At 47.4% G+C, this 18,886-nt stretch overlaps 1 protein-coding gene across 2 annotated transcripts in view; it reads left to right on the top strand.

Moving 5' to 3' along the window:
* Window positions 1-18,886, top strand: part of PPP6R2 (protein phosphatase 6 regulatory subunit 2) — a 107,212-nt gene that overhangs the window by 28,455 nt on the left and 59,871 nt on the right. For both annotated transcript variants that reach the window (XM_082483176.1, XM_082483175.1), the window contains exon 2: window positions 2,617-2,749. The gene's annotated coding sequence lies outside the window, so the exon portion shown is untranslated. The remainder of the gene's footprint in view (window positions 1-2,616; window positions 2,750-18,886) is intronic.

The raw sequence follows: 18,886 nt of genomic DNA, 5'->3' as shown, positions 1-18,886 counted from the left end.
GCCGCACATGCTTAATTATTTCATTGTGGAACCTGGGCATGCTTCTCTCTCCATACAGGTGCTTTTAAAAAGCATTTACTAATAGCTGTCCATCCACCTGCTGCTGCTCCTGTGTCTGTACTGAAGGGAATCATGGCATACTCTGTTTGGAGTATATTTTAAAATCCATAGCCTAGGTTAGAGCACATTTCCTCCAAAATCTGTGAGTACAGGGAGTACGTTTGATCTACTAGGGTTATTCTCCTTGCCCTGTTTCAGGAAATCACTGCAGGTACTGGTTGTTATTTTGAGGTGGATGGTTTCTCCTGTTAGAAATGAGACACTTTGTTTTTGACAGCATAGAAACCTGTGCGTAGTTTGGCATCAAAGCTGAACTTCTATACGGATATACTGTGCTCAGTTTTTGAATATGTCTATGGATGTAGCTCGTTAACATGCAGTGAGTTTAGCAAAATAATTAAAATCACTAGGAGAGAAGGTAGGAGATATAAACCCTTATTTACTTTAACTGCTTTATTGTGCTTTGTTTCAAATCGGTTGTCAGATAAAATGAAGTATGTGTCTCAGAAGAGAATGAGGCTGAAATCTCAGCAGTATGTGATCAGAATGGAAGAAAGTAATTAACCACAGCATCGAAATTTGTGTTTCAACTGTGCTGAGATACAGCAGATCCAGTTGTCCTACAACATTTATTTGGGAATTCATTCAGTAACTATTTCAATTAAAAAAAATTGAAGAAATTGAAGGAAAAATGGGATGAACATAGCATAAAGACTGAAGAGGACAGTTCTGAGGCTGATGTCAGTCACGTGAAATGTTAAATTCTTACGCTTTTTGAGTTAGAAAGACGATGTGGTGTAGGCTTGTTTCCATCCATCGTTCCGTAACCCGGGGAGGCCGTTTCGGTAAGGCGTGAGTTGATCGTCTCCTTAAGCTACACCGCTGTGAATGCGCTTTGGGTGGGAACACGATGGGTACTTGCTCCTCTTCTTCCTGGGTCTCGCTGTAGGGACGCCGTGTTGAGGAGAGCACTGGGGGCCGGCGGGAGGCTTGGTACCTGCGTCCTCGGCAGCTGTTCTGCCGACCACCTTCACGCGCGTTGTGTGGACGTGTAAAGGTGCGCCTGGCTTTTGGGCTTGCTGCGTCCAGGACTGCTCCTCGTGCCGGGTTTAAACACAGGCTTAAGAGAATTGAGGCTGAAGAAATACTACACAGGTTGTGGAGCCCTGGAGTGAAGTCTGGCTTGTCTTTACCAGGAGCACAACAAACAAAAGTGTCAGAATGGGGCAGATGTTTTGAATTTCCATAATAAAGTAGCTTCTAAGGAATAATTATATTCTGCCAAAGTTAAAGCCATTGTTCAGAGCTTTTTTTCTCGCCCTTTGCTTTTAAGAAAATGTACCAGATATCCACAACTGCAAATTAATTTCCAGAATAGATTTTGATTTTTAAGAGGATATGTAGAATCAAAAAGCATAGCTTTTTTTCAAGCTCTGTCTCCAAGTATTCTTACTGTACTCTGAACACAGCTGAGGTGTACCGTGATTTCTCTGGGAAACAGTCTGTTTTCAGAGCAGTGCTTTAATTGTTGGGCCTCGGGTTATGGTTTTAAATCTGTGCTGCACTGTTTATGTTCAGTTTATCATTTATAATGTTTAAAAGACTTTGTAGGACAAATGATGGGGAAAAAAAGAAGGCATCAAATTGACAGACCTTAAATATGCACAATAAAATTGTGTGCGCTGTCCATTCAAATTAATTACTTCAGTTTTGGGTGAATATTTTACCTCCAATTAGTAATTACTGGTAAGATGAGAAAATACATCGTTCTTTGTGCTGGTGCTCTCTGTGTCACGCTGTCACGCCTCCGCTGGCTCCGACACGGAGGTTTGCGAGGCTGGTCGGATGGGTAGAGGATTTGTCCTCGTGCTGTGGGTGTCCTGTCTGGATTTGGGATGCTGTGGGAACAGGATCATCCCACGGAGGGACCGGTTGCTGTTCTTTGCTGTTTGGTCAGGAGCCCACAGTTCTAAAGGAATACCTGGATCCGGCGAGGCTGGCGCAAACCCCGTGCGCTCGGTTGCAGGGGAGCCCAGCAGGCTGAGCCCAGCTGGGTTCTCCTGCCTGCTTCCCCTCCGCGAACTGCCCCCTGAGAGCGCGGGGAATTATTCTGGATGCCTCGCTGCCTCCCGAAGGTGATGGGGGCCCCGGACCGAACGTGGAATACGTGTATTGTTGCTGCAACTATTCTTGGAACAAGTGAAAGTTACCCTTAGGTTTCCTTGACAATGTATAACTTCCTTTTGAAGTGATTTGGAGAAAACAAACCTGTGCTCTTGACCCAGGCATGGGGCTCCCGGAGGAGCACGGGGGCTGGTGACCCCTCTGCGGTCACAGTGCGGGAGAAGGCTCCAGTTTGCCCACCACTGCGGAGGGGGAACTGGAGGGAGTTAAGTCTGACACGGTGGTGGCGGCTTTGCAAAGAAGGTGTCTCACCTACGGTCTGGGTCAATTTTTGCTTTGGGCTGAAAGGTCATGGGGAATTTTGTTTAGGAAAAAACGTCTTTGGTCCGCAGTTACCTTTGGTTAATAGTAACTTCTAAAAATATTTTCCAGGATAGGAAGCTTGAGAAAGAATTCACACTGGATGAAAATAATTTTCTGAAGCTGGGCATATTCCAGGAACTGTAACCCAAATGTTTCTCTGTCCGCGGAGAAGATTTCACATTTGAAGTAACTTCTACTGAAGGTATGCACATCTACCTTTCCTTTTTAAGCTCAGAAATGACAGCATGCTTTACAATGCTACATTATGTGTTGTGGTGGTTGCTAGTGAGATTGTTCTTGATGTTTAACACCTGGAATCATTTGAGAGGGAGCTTCAGTGTCACTGGAACGGTCCCATGGATGAGCTTCAGAGCTGGTTCCGTACAGCTGAGGAGCTCAATTCCTCGGTTGCTGTGGAGTCTGCAGTCTGGTCGTGGTGTGTTGGTCAGGTTACTCCTAAAACCAGGTTCAACTGGTAAGTGCTTCTCAAAACTTTCCTCCTCTCCTTCCTCCTCTCTCTCCTTCCTCCTCTCTCTCCTTCCTCCTCTCTCTCCTTCCTCCTCTCTCTCCTTCCTCCTCTCTCTCCTTCCTCCTCTCTCTCCTTCCTCCTCTCTCTCCTTCCTCCTCTCTCTCCTTCCTCCTCTCTCTCCTTCCTCCTCTCTCTCCTTCCTCCTCTCTCTCCTTCCTCCTCTCTCTCCTTCCTCCTCTCTCTCCTTCCTCCATCTATACTTCTGGGAACTGCTTGTGGCTATTCCAAGAAGTAGCAATATGGAAATGCCACGCAGTACGTTTGTCATTGGGGCAGTGAAAGTGAATAGGCTGCGATTACTCACTGGTTTTCGTAAGATGAGAAGTTGGAAGCGTCCAACAAAGTTGCCGAGCAGGCAGTTTAAAGCAAGCAAGAGGAGCTGCCCTCTCTTGCAGCATGTCATTGTGTTGGGGATTCGCTGCCTGAGGAGTACTGGGAAATGGCTGGACTGCCTGTGGGAGCACTGCGGTCCTTCCCGCTGCCGGCACCGGAGCTGGCTGACTCGGTCATTTTCCTACCGGTAACTCAGTTAGGAAAAGCTTTCTTAATGATACAAAGGCAAGAGATTTTATGTAAAGCACGGTCTCCCAGGGCAACGGGTTCTGAATTAAAGGCATTCTTGAATGTCCTGAAAGAATGCAGGAGATCCTAAGTTTTGTTGCAGAAAGTGCAGGTTTTAGGTGAGAGCTGCTGCTGGAGCTGATGACTGTCATGTTGCATGTCAGACCTGATGGCTTGAAACTGGTGACAACTGTTCTGGAAGCCATCTAGGAAGTAGAGCACATGGGTGGTACCCAGGCATTTGTCATCGTCTATGCCAGTGAAATATATAAAAATAAAAAACAGCAGTTGGAAATAACACTGTAGCCCGGTGTGGCGCATTATGGTCATGCTCGAGGTCCAGCTGGCTCAGGACCCTCACATACCTGCTCCTGCTAACGCCGTACTTGGGGAAGTTGGGAGCAGGGTGGATGCAGGGTAGGCACTCCCATGGTGTAGCAGCGGCCGCGGTTAGTGACTTTCCTGTGACAGCAGTGTCCTCTATAAAGCTGGGGTTTGTGAACGGGTGTAACCAGATGAGTTCTTGAGCTCAGTTGAGCTTTTGGACTCCATAACCATCTATGGCAGTGTGCTCCACAGGGTTTCTTCTTCCCATGCAGAACATAATCAGTGTTTCATTCTGTCTGGTTTTGAGTGGCCGCTTGATAACTTTGTGAGGTGCCCCCATTCCTGGGTTTATAGGAAGCTGTAAATAACTTTCTGTTCACCTCCTTAATACCATTCATGCTTTTCTCTGTATCTGTTGTTTTTCTGAGCCGTAGTCATGTATGGAGTCCAGTTTAATGCCCCCTCCATTAGAAGCTGTGCTGTGTCTTGTTCCGCTCAGCCTCTTTCAGGAGAAGCTGATCAGAGCAGCCGTGCGTGTTGGAGCTCCGCTGCCCCCTCAGAGAGAAGCTGACCAGACCAGCGCTCGGGACGCGAGCACGCGATGGTCAAACGATGTCGCACCTTCTCTTTACTTGCTTATTCTTTCTTGTAATAACTTCTGATGTTACTTTTACCTCCTTGGCCACCTTGAGATCCTTGAACAATGGCTCCAAGATAATTTCCAAATGGCTGTCGCAAACAGGGTCTGTTCTGTTTGTACGTTAAAATGTCGTTGTTTCTTCAAAAGGATTGCCGTGCACCAGAGGAGGGCTGCTTGTTTGCTCTGGCCTGGCTGTGGCACTCGGGTCAGGCGAAGCCCTGCGGAAGGAGGGGAGATGGCTCCTTCTGGGGATCCTCTGAGCGTGCTTGGGGGAAGAAGTTCCCAAAACGTGGGATGGGGCAGGCAGAAGAGTGCGAGTGTGTGAAAGTTCAGCAGGAAAGAAACTTGCGGCGCAGGAGAGCGTGGGATACGGCGCAGATGAGCGAGGAGCGGAGGGACAGCCTGGCTTCAGAACGGGTGGAGGGCGAGAGACTCCCCGAGGGCTCCGAGGACACTGCAGGTGTCGCCTGGTCCCAGAAGGCTCCAGGGTCGGCCTGCGCAGGCGCAGAGGCCAGGGTTTGCTGGCCAGGGTTTGCCGGCCAGGACAGAGTGGACGGGGCAAATTGCTTAACCCCTGCACGTCCTCTTTTCGAAAAGAGAAATTCTCCTGAAGTGATGCAGTTGCTGCTCAGATACCTGTTGGTGATGTTAAACCCCACAAGTATTCATCACTCTACAGCTATTTGAAAGGGCACTGTAGAGAGGTCGGTGCTGGTCTCTTCTCACAGGTAATTAATGACAGAACACGAGGGAATGGCTTCAGGCTCCACCAGAGCAGGTTTAGACTGAACATTAGGAAAGAATTTCTCACAGAAAGAGTGGTCGGGCATTGGACTAGACTGCCCAGGGAGGTGGTTGGGTCACCATCCCTGGATGTGTTCAAGAGACGTTTGGATGTGGTGTTGGGGGATATGGTGTAGGGGAGAACTTTGTAGAGTAGGGTAGATGGTTGGACTCGATGATCCCAAGGGTCTCTGCCAACCCAGACAATTCTATGATTCTATTTATTTGCCCATTGTGCCCCTAATAAAGATTTGGGCACTTCTGTCTGAAGGTGCGGGATGGCCGCAGGTCCCCGGTCAGAGCGCTGCTAACTAACTTGGCGGTCGTGGTTCAGTGTGTGTGTGTGGGGGTTCTCCCGTGATTAGTAATTTGCTTTTGTCAGCACTGAGTTAAATCTGCAATTTCATTGTCTGCCTGATTATTAACATGGAATCATTCTGCAGCTGGTGGGGTCAGCTTTGGTAGGTTTTAAGCTCAATTAATTTTTTTATCACTAGCAAATGTTTCTACCTTGCTGTTCACCTGTCTTCTGAAATGACTTGCAAATCTGTTGAGCAGCGCTGGTTCTTTTGGCACCCTACTTGCTGCCTCCTTCTATTTTTTATTTGCTTTTCATTTATTTCTTATGTTTTAACTACAAAAGAAAGTGAGCTTTTCTATAAAGTTGTCTGGAGAAGCCCATGCAAAATACTTCTGTGGGAATTCAGGTGAACTGTTGGTCCTGCTGTCCTGCTGTCCATCTGCGTGTTTTCATTGTAGGTTTATTAAACTTTGTAACAGTTTTTGCTTAAAAAGCTAGTTTTAGGCTTGAAGTTTACTCAGTTAAATAAAGTGATACTTTATTCCCTGCAATTAGTTACTGGGTAGCTGCATTTTAGAGGTGTGGAGCTGTTGGGTGAATGCCGCCTAGTCCAGCTGACTCACGGGTGTGGTCTAAACCTTCCTCAGATCCTGCAATTTCAGAGAATTATCTGGATAATTTTTTTCTGTGTAGCAAACCTTAAAGTTATCTTTGCTTATAGAGGAAATAAAGGAAATTCTGTATTAAAACTTAGCCCCCCAAAATTTCATAAAATAACCTTAAAATGCCTATCAGGAATCCGTGCCCGTTAAGCCTAAGGAGACGGGGTGAATTAAACGTGACCTAGGACGACTCTTGAGCTGTGACCGGGCTGCTGAAGTTGCGTTTGTCCTTTGTATTTTATAACAGAAAGGATGTTACAGGAAAGTCAGAGGCATTCAAAATACTTTCTTTTATGAAGCAAGTAGGATAATGTACTGCTCTCAGCATTTCCACGTGTTTCCACTTAGTAACTAAGTGGAAAATGTTAAAAGTTTTATTTTATCAGGAATGGGCTTAAATAGGCTTAAATAAAAAAATCCGTAAATCTCGGTAATTTCCTCTCGGTTTCCACCAGGAGCTGCCTGTGGTGGCGGCTGGCCCTCCGTGTGCCTTTTTACTGGTCTGGGAGTACTGCGGGCGTTCTATCGGGCTGGAAAACGCTGTGGGGTTTTTGTCTGTGTGCCCGTGTTCAGCAGGGCGCGGGGCTGCCTTCCCTGGCCGCAGGGCTGACCGACTGCGGTAGTAATCCTGGGCGAAATAATGCAAATACACAATTCAGAAATGAAGAGTAAGAAAAAAAAAAAAAAAAAATCGCCCACAGTTTCAGGGGAAGCAGGAAATGCGGTCTGTTTTTCTTTTTTACGGCAGCCAAAGCAGCAGTGCGGGTGCTGTAAGTTTTGTGATACATAGAAATACTAGTCTTTCCCAGGGAATCTAAATCCCCTGGGATTTTTGCGTGCTCCTCCTGACATTTCCTAGAAAAGGTAGAGGTGCCTCCAGCCAAGTTAACGGCTCTCAGGCGAAGGCTCTGGAAAGACACGCTTCCCCCTCGCAATTGTTACCTTAAATAAAATCCAGGCCAGAAAGTGGAAATCGTGGATAAGTGGAAGAACAAATGAAGTGAGACAAAAGGGGTGAAACAGCCGTTGTGGGCCTCACAGAGGAGAAAAGAAAACTTTTGGCATCCTGCTTGTATAAGGAATAAGACAAAAAGTAGTGATTACTGTGAAACATACATAGTAAGAGGAAATTTTTTTGTTTTTTTGTTTTTTTAATTTTGTGGTTTTAAACCTCCACCCCAGAAGCTGTGTGCAGCTTTGTGTTGTGCCGCTGCCCGACTGAAGCCTCTGCGTACCTTCTCAGTGTTAAAAAATTCCTGCAGCGTGGTGTTGGCAAACAGCAGGTGTTTGAATGACAGTTTAATTCTACATGTATCAAATTTAGAAGTGCTCTCCATCAAGCGGTTAATCTTCAAAAATGGCAGCATAGAGTTAGAGAAGACTTGTTTCCTTACATCTTCACGGTTTTTCCTTTAATTAGATATTGCAGTTCAGAAATAATCTGAGCAGCTTTGAAGGGCTTTGAGACGGCCGCCTGAAAAAGCAAAAGGTATTTCTAGTTTGCTGTTGACCTCCGCTGAAGTACTGAGACCTGAGATGTGGCAGCCATCGGGAGAAAGGTACTTTTTTTAGCTGTGGGCTTGGGCCTCCTCTGGTTTGAAACCTGAATGCACCGGTGCTTTGGGGCAGTACAAGTTTTGAATGGACACAGTTAATCAATTTTAATAATAAAACGGAAAGGCTATGATATTTAACTTCTTTGGGAGGATGTAGGAAATATTTCATCTAGGGAACTGCTGGAGAGGGCCCAGTGAAGGGCTACAGAGATGCTGAGGGGACTGGAGCATCTCTCTGCTGAGGAAGGGCTGAGGGCCGTGGGGCTGTTCAGTCTGGAGAAGAGAAGACTGAGGGGGGATCTTATCAACGCTTATCAATCCCCAAAGGGCGGGTGCTGGGGAGTGGGAACGGTCTTTGTTCAGCGGTGCTCAGTGACAGGACAAGAGGGAACGGGCACAAAGGTGACCATAGGCAGTTCCATCTCAGCCTGAGGAGGGACTTCTCTCCTGTGGGGGCGGCAGAGCACTGGCACAGCTGCCCAGAGAGGGGGGGAGTCTCCCCCTCTGGAGCCATTCCAAACCTGCCTGGACGTGTCCTGTGCCACTGCTGGAGGTGCCCCTGCTCTGGCGGGGGTGGGACTGGGGGAGCTCCAGAGGGCCCTTCCAGCCCTGACCATCCTGTGATTCTGGGATCTCCCCATCCCTGTGTGGGATTGTGGGACTGACGCTCCCTGTCTCCTCAGGGATGGGTGTTCTGTGTCCTGCGCGCGGGATGGGGAGGTCGCAGGGCTGTGTTGCAGGTCTGGGGACAATGGGGACAGCCAGCGCTGCCGGCATAACCATCCTTCTCCGGCCCATGCAGGTCAGCACTCCCAGAGACTGGGTCCAGAGATGAGTTTACGAAGAGTTCCAACAATTAATCCACTTACCATTTAAAAATCATAGAATGGTTTAGGTTGGAAGGGACCTTGAAGACCATCCAGTCCCCCCCCTGCCCTGGGCAGGGACACCTCCCCCCAGCCCAGGTCGCTCCCAGCCCCGTCCAACCCGGCCTTGAACACCTCCAGGGATGGGGCAGCCACAGCTCCTCGGGGCACCCTGCGCCAGGGGCTCACCGCCCGCACAATAAGGAATTTCTTCCTCACATCTCATCTCAGTCTCCCCTCTGTCAGTGTCAAACCGTTCCCCCTCGTCCCACGGCTCCCCTCCCTGACCCAGAGCCCCTCCCCAGCTCTCCTGGAGCCCCTTTAGGCACTGGAAGGGGCTCGGAGGTCTCCCCGGAGCCTTCTCTTCTCCAGGCTGACCCCCCCCTCTCCCAGCCTGTCCTCCCAGCAGAGGAATCACATCTCTCTTCTCTACAAACTGTTTTGAACCTGGCGTGTTTGTTGCTGTGGACTGTAATATGAAATTTGCCTTTTTTTTTTATTTTATTTTATTTTTTAATGGCGTGATTTGTCGGAGCTGGCGGCAGCCTTGGGTGTCCTGGCTTGTTGCTGCACCGTGACGGAGCACATCTGGCTTTCTAAAAGTCTTATTTTCGCAGCTCCAAGCAAGAACAGGAGCGAGCGATCAAATCGGGGGGCTAAATTGTGAATTTTGTTTTGACACCAAAGGTGATGGTCAGGGAACAGCAGAGCCCGTGGGAAGCCGGGAGGCTCTCTCTGCCTACAGCTTTGCTCCTGCCCGGCCGGGCTGGCAGACCCTCCTCCGCTCTTGCCCCGTCGCCGCCTTTCAGTGACAGGTTTTGAGTATTCTGGGGTATTGCAGTGGTAAAGATGCAGAGGAGAGGGCAAGTGCTGCTTATGCATTAAGGCTGAAGGTACACCTAGGTTATTTTGGGTGTAAATCACAGCATGACCTTAAGGAAGCTGTTGGGCAAACTGGTTGCCCAGATAAAATTACCTGCAGCTGGGTGTGAGCTGGGCAGCTGTGGTGGAATTAACTGCTTGAAAATAAGCACCTTGGGTCTTTATTTTACATCTGTAAAACACCTGAATCAAAAGCGAAGTGTGAACAACAGTGATTCTTCGATGTAATTTGGAGACAATTGGGAAGAGTTACAGGTCAGTACCAGTAATAGCTTCCCAGCTGATTAAAGCACTGGGGAAAAGGAAGATCAGGAGTCCCTCACAAAGGTTGTGAACAGCGTGTCTGGCTGATGGGTGGCCTCCTGTCAGCTCTGTCCCCGTTACCCTGCTCTGTTGGTCCGTGCGGATGTCTGGTCCCCGCGGGCTGGGCCGCCCGTGCGCAGCTCCTGCGGGAGCAGGGGGGTCAGTGCCGTGCCCCTTGGCTAGCTGCGCGCAGCCTGGGCACTCTCCTGCCACCTCTGCCCCTCTGCAGGGAACTTGCAGACTGGACAAGCCTCAGTGTAGCAGTTGTAATGAGCACGTTTAATTTTTTCCCCCAAATATAAGAGCTAGAAGCAGCTTTAAAAGAAAAACAACAGGGGTTATCTTGAGCAGCAAGAATGCGAACCTTGACCCTGACATGTTTATCCTCATGTTCTCATATTCTGATTTAGCTCTTTTTTTTCCCTTGTTTAAGGAAGGAAAGTGAAACTCGAGAAGCTGTGTAACAGGGATTGTTTTGAATGTCTACATGGCTGTAAGCAGCCTCTTGGTGTCTCCAGTGAACTCTGCCTCGGCTACAAGTAAAGGCAGGCGGGTGGGGGGGATAACAGCTTGGTGAAGAAATACCCAGTTATGGAAAGCTTATTTTAAGCTGTTTGCAGCTGTTAATCTCTACAACATCCTTGTGCAGCTCAGGACTTCCCCACTTTTACAAAACTAGAAGCTTAAATATGGGGAGAATAAGTGAACCGTGGCAGCAGTAAGCTTTTTCTGTATGAGGTTAGGTGAAAGAATGAAAACTAAATAGTTGAGTATAGTTAGTAAAATGAGAAAATTCAAATTCATTTTGAATGATAGCTAGTTAGTTATGGTCCAAAATGCACTTATGTCTCTATTCTCTCCCCTGAGTTTATCCAAAGACCTCATCCATCATCTTTGAGAAGAAGTTATCACTTTTACCAGATGCTCTGTTTTGTTTGCACACTTTTGTTTTTAAATAAGTTTTCTGAAGAGCGTTTCAGTGTACAGATCAGATTAAAAGAAAGACAGACCTAACTTTAACTTCTTATGTATAGAAAAAACTGTATTATAGCTTTCCAGCTTCGTTTCCTAAAAATCATCTCTGAGCAGCTTTGCTGTAATTCATCAGCTGTATAGAGCTTGAGGTTTTTAACGTGTCCTGCTCCTTAACTTGTACCATCCTCATGTACTTGTTAAACAACTGTAACTTAAAGCAGTGATTTTAGTGTACACAATGTAATCTCTGTAAACAGATAAAATTATTGGTGCACTGCACTCTAGCCTTGTGATCAGCATTACCTTTATACTTTACTCCCTTCTTCTGCTTTTAATAGCTAATGAATTTTTTCAGAATTGACGGGTGTTGCTTGAACAGTTTGTATTCTGTTCCGTGTCTGTGAGAGGTGGTACGGAGAAAGTGAACATGCGGCACTTGTATTTTATAACTCGGCATGGGTGGGAGGAGGAGTGACACGCAGTGAATTCAAAACAGCTGGCTTTAAAAGTACTTTTCCAAACAATTTGAAACTTTGGTACGGTTTAAGGTCAGAGAACACTCTCAACTGCAAATGGGTTTAAAAGGATGAGGCGTATTCATAGGGTGTACTCGCTGGTTATTACCAAACATGAGATTTCAGGTGTGACTTAAGATTAGCCGTGAAGAAATGCTAACAGAAGGTTGATGGCGCTTACAGAAAAGGCTCGCTCTTGCCTCGCTTTGCAGTGCCCGGGTCCTGTGCCTCGGGGGGGCTGCTCTCAGTGAAGACTGGCGCAGCGTATTGCTTCCCCTGTGGATAAGGATAAGGCACCCCAGTGCTATTTGAGGCCCTCTTTGAGGCCCTGCTTTGCTTTTCCTGGGAAGATCCAAGAAATAAAAAATCCCGACCAAAGAAGTTTCTGTATATTCTGTACAGGGAAGACTGTCATTAGCCAGAAGCTGATGTTGGAAGCCAAGCCTTGGGTTCCGTTTGGCTTCTCCAGAGCTAATTAGTGCTTCCCTTGCCTTCTCAGCCCTGTATGGAGGGTAGAAAAACCCAAACCGCATCCAGTGTGCCTGGGAACCGAAGCCTCCCTTTCCGGAGCGACTTGATGCAAAGTAGCGGTAGGTTCAGAGCGGGGTGAGCAAACGCTTTGCAAAAGGACAGTTGGGGAACTCTGACAGAGCCTGAAGGTGCTTTCAGCACTGAAGCCGCATCCTTGCAGCATCACCGAAGGTTAGATCAGAAATCCACCCCGAACTTTTATTATACTGGCAACTTGAGGGGAAAAAAAATGGGCATTCTTCATCTGACAAACCCCTCGCTCTCACGTAGCTTCAGAATGGAAAGGTCTTTCGCAATGAAAACCACTGCACTGCTGCTAATGGCAGAATGGGCTATTTCATCATCGAGACCTGAGGAAAAGCAGTTTGTTGGCATGTAGCAGCTTGAAGGATTTTGTTCCCATTAAAGGTCCTTATACAAACCAATTCCTGGCTGTGTTCTCGTCCCTTCAGCTCTCGAGGTTAGGCTGCTGCTCCTGACACTCCTGCATTTGGCCGTGTTACTGCTTGTTACATCCCTGAAACTCCCAGCACATTGCGGTCTCGTATTGTACTCTAATGCGTTTCTGGACGTAGAATAAATAACCCTAAATACTGAGAAGGCTTAAGGAAGGGCAGTAGTAGCTGTAATGTGACCATAAATGAGTTGGTGTATGTTTGTATAGCAGAATTCTATAAACCTCAGAGAAATGTCTCTCCATACTGCTTTCTGATGTGACTTCGTGTTCAGTCTCTGTCTCCTGACTCCTCTGGCTTTTGTGGAAAGCGTTGCTCAGATGTTGCTCGAGACCCGAAGCCCAAGTCTTCTTCACTTAGGGATGAAGGTCAGATAGCTCAGCAGTTACAGTCGAAGCGCAAGAGAAGAAGAGTGACCTGATGGTGACAGAGATTCAGTATCTGCTGTTGATGAAGCGATTTTTATGTTCCTGTCTGTTTTGTCAACTATTACTTGTGCCAGGAAGGTGTATGGGAGGGCAGTGATTATCAGGGAAAGAAGGCAGGAGAAATCACTGCATGGATGGGCTATATCGCTTTTCTGATCAAAAATGTCAAGAACGGATCTTGTTAGAATCTGCCAGAGCTGTACAGCAAACCTTCTCTTGGGTGGGGACCTATTCAAAGGTTAATAAATTTTGAGTCCTCTCAGCAGACTTTAGTGTGTCTTAGTTGTTCTGTGTCTGGATAACTGAAACCATCCATGAGATGGTATCGCATCAGTAAGGCATAAGGCCAAGAGTCAAAGTGGTGGAAAAAGTGTGTTTTCTTTGGAGAAGAGAGCCATTCTTCAGCCTTTCTACAGATGTACATATTAAATGAAGTGCACCTGGCGGCTAAATTGGGCTTGCAAATCTCCGAGCTCCACAAGGCACTGAAAGGTGCCGCAGAAGCGTGGGGAACCGGCTCAGACTCCTGCTGGTGGCGGCACAGCTAGTGGTGCCTTCCTCCCTTGTAGGGTTCCCTCCTCTTTGCCACCGTACGGGTATAGTTGGGGTGGGGTTGCTTGTTGGATGTTGAACGTGGTCAAGACACTCTCGTTGGTAGGTTTTGGGGAGTACCAAGAGGCCGTTGAGGCCCTGGTATTCTGGGACTGCTCAACAGGAACGAAGGAATGAAGGCAGAAAGCAGTTTGCCCTTGAAGGACGTAAAGACCAAGGCGAGCTCTGCGAGAAGGTTCGGGAATTCCGCAAGAGGAAACAACGCAGGCCACAGTTCAGCGTAGGGAGGATGTTCCTTCTGCCGCTCTGACCAGCGGGGAGTGCCGGAGCCACTGGGGACGAGGCACAGGCTCTGGAGAGGACCTCTTCTGCCTTTGTCCTCATTCAGTCACAACTGCTCACCCCCAGTGTTGGTAGTGACCGGGATGCTTGTGGTGAACAGAGCATACTTCATTTCCCAACCTCCTAGTGCCGCCGTCCCTACGCGCGTCTGTTTACCGCCGCCTTTTCCAGCACCAGCTTTTAGAGTAGGGAGCGGAATGTGCCTCCCAGCGCCGGGGAGCCCTCCTGTTCACGCTGGGGGAAGGCCTGAGGGAGCCCGGGTCTTGTCGGACTGTTCAGGAGGTGCATTAAGCACCCCCACCCGAGCCTAACACTAGAGAACAGAGCTCTCTTTAATGCTTAATAGTTGGAAACGTTTAAAGTTGGCAGTTAGCATCCACTTCTTTGTGTTCTTTTGTCCTGGAAATCTGCAAATTTTTTTCTTTTTTATTTTTTGCCATCATATGTCTAAGATGCCCCTGATTTGATTTAATTTCCTGGGTTCTTTTCTTTATTTGGGTGCAAAATGCCACAAATTGCTAGAGAAAGTAGGGTACTCTTTCATATTTCTATTTCTTCATCTATCTCTTCTGCTGTGCGGTCACCTTTTCTTCCTTACCTTTATTGGTGATTTCTAGTGTTTAATGTCTTACTATTTAGAAGTTCCTCAAGTTTAAGTAGGTATCTTAAAGACGGCATAAACAGGAAATGGTGTTGAATCTTCGTGAGTCATCTATCACAAGAAGAAATTGTATTTACCATTTATTGGCCCCATAATACTCAGCAGCTCTGTAGCTGGTTTTGGTTTCTCTTTGCCCGTTTCCTGTTATTCAGTAGGTGTTTTTTCTTATCAACATTTTGAGAAGAGGTGAAGTGCACTTTTTGAATTATAGAAAGAAGGTGGATTTATATCTGGATTTATATCCTAAAGCCGAAAGAAAGGGCTTGCTCATTCTGGGCTCCTGGTTCTGCAAGGCGGTACTGCCGTTTCGGTAGGTGGTTTACTCTGGTTTCGGTTTCCTGTGGTTGGTCCCATCAGATGAACTGCGCTTTGGTGATTAATGCCGCAGAAGTTCTTCACAGCAGCTCAGGTCCTTTATGGGGAGATCCCATTTCTTATGGGTGCTGCTCTTCACAGCTCGCAGAGAACAAGTGCTTCGGTAGTTACAATGGCACACCTACAGTGAGGCGGATTAAAGAAAACAATTTTGCTAATCATTGCAGAATGGGGCAGTTACTTTTCTAGACTGTCAGTGGTTTTTAAAGTAATCGTGAATGTTTTTATTATGTTATAGATGTACTAGTTTGTTTCTTGATACAACTCAAAATGGAACATTCATCGGGGTGTAACTTTCATCATGTAGAACTTTGTTCTGGCCCTCTGTCCTGTGTTTTCAAGGTATTTTCATGTGCTTCAGCAGTTCCGTTGCATGTTGTAGAAGACTGCATGTGCTTTGTGTGAAAATACTGAAATCAGCATGTGTGTTGTACACATTCGTGTACGTGTCCTCCTGCTTCCGCGAATGGGATAGTCGGGTTTCATCAAGAGCTCCACTCTTCTCTCTTGTTGGTGCTGCCTGGGTATGGGTACGGCGTGCCATTGCCGCCCCCGTCGGCTGCAAGCACCCTGGTGTTGGATGTGTTGATGTTTGGGTGGAAAGCTCTTCTGGATCATCCAAGTCTGCAAAGTCTCGATGCATCGGCAAGGGATGCGAAGAATAAGAAGAAGGGCTTCTACGGGCAGCCTTTGCTGTACCTCTCTGCTTCCAGAGGCGCCGTACTCGGGTCCTGCAGACAGTGTTACAGCAGTGTATTGTCTCTCTTGCGCCTTCCAGGACAGTTCATCTGGCTCCTGTAGGACCAGCAGAATGAGGTGACTCATTCTGCTGGTCCTCAAGTGGCGTGTATGTCTCTTTGGGGTTTTTTGTGTGTGCTGCCATTCCGCTTTCAAGCTTGCTGACATGTTACGTGGGTTACAAAGCCTCACTTGATTGCCTGGACACCTGCTTTGGCCTAACTGTTGGTTTCAGTGTGCCGTGAACAATGGTTTCCAGATCTCACCTGCAGCTAAAAGAGCTTTTTTTGGCTGGGGTGAGGGCGAAGAAGAGTCTTGTGTCATTGCATGTGCTTTGGGCAACCTGGTGGGAGAGTCGCTGCCGTGGGGCAGCCTCCCCTCCCAGTCCCGGTCCGGCTGCTCCCAGTCTCCGGACACCGGGAATTGCATCGGTGTCTTCCAGAGGGCCGGGAGAGGCCGAGCGCCTCAGCAGCTCTACTCAACCCTTGTTTGAAGGAGGAGGTTGGGAAGGGGACCTGCCCGCTCGGTGCTGGGAAAAGGGCTGCCTTCCTTTCCTAGGGACGGCTTACAGCAGCGTGGCTCCCGTGGATCAGACAGCTTTTCCTACAGATGCGTAAAAACTGTAGAATTTGTATTCTACATTTGAATTACAGATTTGTAATGGGTTTGAATCCAAAAAGTGAGATTTACCTGTGCATTCCACATATATGTATGGAATATGTATGTATTTGGGTTAACTGGGCACCCAAACATTCTTAATTTAAGGCCTTTTATGCCAGCTTCTCACTCGGTGAATTTATAACTAAGCATAGTTAGTTAAAAATATCTGAAGAACAGTTTGTAACGAACACACTATACAGCCAAACAGCATTACTGTCACAGAAATGTCACGTAGGTTGAAAATTCAGATGTCTGTTCCTAACTCAGAATTTCAGTTCCTGGAGTGCGTTTTTGGGTAGCTGAACAGCGGGTGCAGAAGCTCTGGCTTGGTGCTGTAATGCTTAACTTAACTTTTTTTTTTTTTTTTTTTTTCAATATACTGTTGAGTTAAACAGCTCAAATTAGAAACTGCATCTCTTTCTGCCATATTTTTGCTTTTCTTGGGGGGGGGGGGAATGGGACACACAAGTTCCCCAAAGACTGGGATCAGCCTAAACTAATGAACGTGGCAGTTGGGAGGATTGTTGGGAACGGGCAGTGGACGGGAGGTGTGGGTGAGCTGCTGTCTTGGGCAGCCCCCCCCCCCAACTTTGCCCCCAGTCACGGGCCGGGGGCTGTCCCCAGTGAAGCCTCCAGCCGGGGCGCTCCTGGGTGGCTTTCCCAGAAACGTGGGGCTCCAGGTCTGACCAGAAGTGGTTGACCCCTGATGGTTAAAAGGAACTTTGTCAGTGTGAAGTGGGTTTCTCAACGTGATGCTCGACCAGGATCCTGGTTCTGCTGGTCCTTCCCCATAACGTGTCCCTGGGCTCTGCCCCGGCACGCTGCCGGCGGGGAAGCGCGGTGGGCGGGAGGGCTGCGGGCAGCCGGGCCGTGCGGAGGCTGTACGTACTCGGGTGGCCCGAGAGTTCGTGGCTGCAGCGTTGCCTTTGTCATCTGCTGTGGCAACACCAACGCCTTCGCACGGGGCTTCATCAGATCAGCAGTGCTGTGTCGCGAAAGACAAGCTTGCAAAGGTTTTCTTGATTTCTTCTACATCTCTGAGATAAAGACATTAAAAGAAGGACTTATGTTGACGTGGAAGAAACCTCTCTGAAATAGAAAAGTTATCTCTGACAAAATTTGAAGCCCCAAGTGGAGCTCCACAGAGTTCGTTATCAAACACCCTGGGTGACAGAGCTGTTCCAAGAGAAAAAATAGTCTCAATTTTGTAAGGTAATCCCTTTTCTTTTCGAGCTCCTTAGACACATACACACACACGTGAAGAATCCATGAACTGAGGTAGGGCAGAAAATGCATGTCAGTGACTTAGTAAAGATAAATTAAAAATTGTTTCATTTAGTAGTTCCTGTAAGCTCTTCAGTTGGAGGTTCAGTGTGAAAGATGCACTGCAAGGGACACAGATATTTAACCATGTAATTAAAAAACTGGGGTCTGTACACAGCCTTTTAAATTGCCCGGCTGTGCCCCCTTCTTCAGCAAACCTTCCTGGGGGGAAAAAGTCATGTTTCCTTTTTGCTTTTTAAAAAGGATAATTTCTAAATGCTCTCTTAGATACAGTTATGCAAGCAGGGGAACTGCCAAAAGATCAGGCGTGGTAACGTTTTTTTGATGCTGGAAAAAGCAAATTGAATGGTTGGAGCAAGTGTTCCTGCTGCTGCGGAAATAGTAATGTGGGTTAGGTTAAAAAAAGCCTCGTGATCCTGTTGTATAAAATCACACGCTTATATACGGATGATCTGGGAATGTGGCACATTGACATCTCCCATCCAATTTACTTCATTTTATAAAATGTGTTTTAGCTTAATGGTGTTATTACGCAGAAGGTTTATCTCGTTTGAGCGATGCTTATCCCCATTGTCAGTGGGCAATAACAGCTACCCTGTTATTTTCTTTAGCGCTAATGATTGTTTATTTCTTGAGACCCTCTCTGACCCTGTGGCCCACAACACGACGCCCCTGACCTCCTGCCCAGCGCCAGACCCGGCGGCAGCGGCTCCCTCTGTCGGAAGCTGGATTTTCCCTTCGCTGGGCTCCTGCGGTGTTGCAGAGCCGAGGGGGGTGAGCGAGGGCAAGGCAGTGTCTGGGCAAGAATGTGGTCTGAAACACTAAACGGGAGCCAGAAATGAAAGGCTGTCCTCAAATTCTCAGCTAAACAACTTCGCTGCTTTTTGAAGTGCAAACGTCTAATGGTGAGGAACTGGAGTTATCTTGTGCTCTCTGATGATGCTGAAAGTGTTACTGGGGAAGAAGGAGGATCACTCCCTATTTGCTCCTTGTAGGGAACAGTAAAAGATTTGACAATAAAAAACTAAATTAAAATCAGTAATTTAAATTGTACCAAACTAATCTGAGCTTTCTTTGGCAGCTGATGCTCTAACTGAAAAATTCAGTAGGTCTTGTTTCTTTGGGGAGATGGTTAAGGTATTTGGTCCGACAGCCTGCGCAGGACTGTGAAAGGCTGTGGCTCACCAGGAGCGGTGGTGAACTGGTGATGCTGAGGTGGGATGGTGAAGGGCAGAACGGCAGAGAAAATGCTGAGCAGGAGGAGGACCACTGGAAGAGTTTCTTAGGGATAGTCTGAACGCTGTCTTGTTTTGATATAATTAACGACTGTTCTAAAAGTTGAAGTGTATTGGGGAGGCCAACTGGAAAACCATAATTAATAGAGCTCACAGAGAAAAATCAGGAAAACGAAAA

Source organism: Vanellus vanellus (genome assembly GCF_965231255.1).
Source record: "Vanellus vanellus genome assembly, chromosome: 1".
Lineage (NCBI taxonomy): Eukaryota > Metazoa > Chordata > Aves > Charadriiformes > Charadriidae > Vanellus > Vanellus vanellus.
This window is presented reverse-complemented; position numbering and strand designations above follow the sequence as displayed.